This window comes from Pseudorasbora parva, chromosome 22, assembly GCF_024679245.1.
Source record: "Pseudorasbora parva isolate DD20220531a chromosome 22, ASM2467924v1, whole genome shotgun sequence".
Lineage (NCBI taxonomy): Eukaryota > Metazoa > Chordata > Actinopteri > Cypriniformes > Gobionidae > Pseudorasbora > Pseudorasbora parva.
Genome location: NC_090193.1, coordinates 25,651,042 through 25,654,604, shown reverse-complemented (window position 1 = coordinate 25,654,604; position 3,563 = coordinate 25,651,042).

Sequence of the window (3,563 nt, the reverse complement as noted above, 5' to 3'; positions counted from 1 at the left end):
GAAGAATGGACGCTACCAAACCACGCGAACTAGAGGTGCTGCATCGCACGTAGATTCTCGTTCATTGTTCAGAGGATAGAGATATGATTCTAAAGAAATTCGCAATGCAACAAAGTCTATTTAAGACGTTGAAAAGGTTCGAGACGTGTCTTTTTATTTTATGAGTTTTACGAAAGCACTTTTATGGTAACTTAAAACCATACCCCCCATGTCACGATGGTACGTCCCTCACTTATCCAGAAACTTTTTTCACGCGCTTACTGAGCTAGACCAATAAGCCTAAGAAAGAAGAAGAAGAAGAAGAAGAAGAAGAAGAAGAAGAAGACCGACTCATTCCCCCGAATAGACTCTTTTGAACAGCTAATTTCAAAGAGCCGGTTCAAGACAATTCAGCGATTCGAATGTGTTAATTGTACATTTAATTATGTTTGTTGCAACCACTACAAAGTAACTTCTCCCCGTCATTCAAATCACAATGTTCTTACGTAGTAGTCAGTTTAACTGTTGACTCGTGAGCGAATTGTTCAGAGCGGTTTAGTGAACCAGATCAAAAGATTTGTTCACGAAACCCATCGTTAGACTGAATACATGCTGGGCACTGACTGGGCAGTCAATAGCTTTCGAAAGCGATAGATCAGCACGAAAATATAACGCAATAAAAAAATGCAGTGTGTAGGCCTATTCTCCCATAGGATTTCTATGGTTTGTTGCGCAATTTACTTTCGTGATGGGCCAAAGTTGCTGCACGTTGCAGCGTCATATTGCGGGTCCTCGTTTAGGAGGTATTTTCAACAGTAGGGCAGCTGGGCAGGGCACATTATTTCTGTGTTACAATAATTCAAATGATCGAAGAATTACTGGGATAAAAGTTTATAGCTCGGAAACAATGATGCCCAAGGTAGTGATCAAAATAGAGTAGATCTTGAAAGTAACTTGACGCTTCAAATAAAGATTGCATTGATTACATCATTACGCCACTAGGTGGCGAAAAGTGACTTTAAAATAAAGTCTTAGTAAAGGCCTTCTGAAGCGAATAAATCGAGCTTTAAACTCATGGGCCCCTGCATTCACTGCCAGTATAAAGCTTGGAAGAGCCAGGCTATTTATTAAAATAACTCTGATTGTGTTTATCTGAAAGAAGAAAATCATACACACCTAGGATGGCTAGGTGATAATACATGTTTAGGTAGCAACGTTTAAAAAAAGAAGAAGAAACAAAAACCTCTATGACAACCTTAAAACAAAAAGTTTGATAAAATGACAAACATCACATTTCAACCTGTTTAAGTAAAGTGATCTGAATATTATTATGTTTTCTATTTCTAGATACATTATTATTCAAATTATTTAGATTTTTACAATGCACATTATTCATTTCCCTCTAAAACTAGATTCACCTTTAAATGTGTTTAATAATTCAAAGAACATTCTTGTTGACAGATGTTTTTGAAAGGTTTGTGTGACCTGTTCAATTCTGCCTTCACCACATATACAGATTCATACACTATGTATCTTTAATTTGGCCACAATTAAAGGAAATGATCCCCAAGCAGAGATTCTGTTGAATGAAGAGTTTGTGCCGCATGCAGTTCATAAATGTTGTTCATTGACCTTTTTATATGCCTCTTGATACTCAATAATAAAAAAATATTTGGAGAAAACATTGAATATGTTTAGTGTTATTAAAGAGGAAAGCATATTTCATATTTAAATCTGAAAAGTAAAAAGAAAAAGATCAAAAATAATGAACAGATCTTTTAAACGAGTCCCCACAGTGAAGGTCAGCCATTTCCAGCCTTGGTAATGACTTAAACCTGTGAACGACATGTAGGCTATGCACTGTATAGGACAGGAAATGAGGGCCTTTGTGATTTCTGTGAAATGAGCTGTTGAGCTGCATGCAGTCCGTCAAAGCAGAGAAGGTAAAATGTAATGTGCCATTATGGGCCTGCAGAGTGCGGGTGCCTTTTATTAACATATGAAAGGTTTCACCTTGAATAGGACACTCACTTACACCTACAACGCTTAGGCTATGCACCAGTCAAGAGGAGGGCTCACTAGTTGATTTCCTTATCTCATAAGGAAATAAGTAAAGATCCAATTTTTACTGAAGTGGCATTAGGATTTTTTAACCTAATTATAGTTGTTATAAATACATACTAGTAACTTGGAAAAGCACACTATGTGCTGTAGAAACACTACAGCTACAAATAGAGAAAAAGCTAGTAAAAGCTTTTTTATCATCACAAAAGCAGGCACTAGATGTCAGCAGCGAGCTGTGAGGAGGTTTAAGATTCGTGAGACCGTCTCACAGTAATGCGCCAGTCACAGAAAAGAGAAGGGTGATGTCCTTTAAAGGAAACGAGTAAAGATCTGAATACTGGAGGTGGCATTATGTTTTTTCAAACCCAGGGTTTTTCTTAACCCTGCATACAAAGTGGTAATAATAACCACGTATACGCAGGGTTCCATGTTTCGCGGTAATCCTGTGCATGGGGAAATTTTACCCGCTGGCGGTTTTAGGTAACAACGACAGAAGCACAAACTATGCAAAAGCGGCATCCCTTCCGCCGTACTCAGTGTCCGAATTCACTCACTCGTTTTCCTTCACTTCAAGTGAACTAGCTGGTTGTGGAGTAATGTGGAATAATGAATGATAGGGGGCGATTTTGATCACAGCAAAAGCATGTGCATTTATTGAGGTAAGCGCTGTGGCAATTGGGTGGAGCAGGTAGAGTGTAAACCCAGGATGTAAAACCACACAGCTACTAGCCTGACGTGGTCATACTCAATTCTAGTCAGAATATGATCTGAAACTGCTCCATTGGGCTGTAATTATGGCCCCATTCACACAGCAAGTCTTAATGCTCAATTCTGATTTTTTTGTTTGGCTTTTCACATTACCTTTTAAAATGTGGCCTATATCTGATTCCAGTGTGAACTGTTTGCGGTTTCAAACTAATACGCATGTGCAAAAGAACAATATCAATGACATCAGATGCAGCACGCTGTTGCACTAAAGTACGGGAGGTTATGGAGGAAGTAAGCATTTTCGCTTTTATTTAAAAATGTTTGTGTAATGGAAGCCATAACATTAATGAGCATGTGATGAAGAGGAGAAGAACGAAAAGAAAGAGAGCGAAATTGGTTATTTTGTCACCTTCCTTTGGCACTGAAGCCATGATTTTCTGTGTCCACGTTCTTCCATTTCGTGTGCTATTTTTTCAAAAACGGAGCGGTTATGGTAGGATCCTTCTAGCATAGCTTGAATTGAAGCTATGAAGTAATATGAATCTCCCCATATACTAATTAGGTCTAACATCCCACTCTCCCTCCATTGACTCCCTCCATCGCTGTTCTCCATATCTAGTCAAGTTTATAAAATTATTGTCTGTTTTGCCTGCAGTGTGAATGGGGCCTATGAGGCGTGTTTCAGCCGAACCAGGAAAGACATTAATTGGATAGAGCTACAACCAATCAGAGCAACGAAGCGACGCATTGTCAAATGTCAACAGAGTTCAACTGCACTGTGTTGCCAAGTCCGCGTTTTTTCCGCGGGTTGT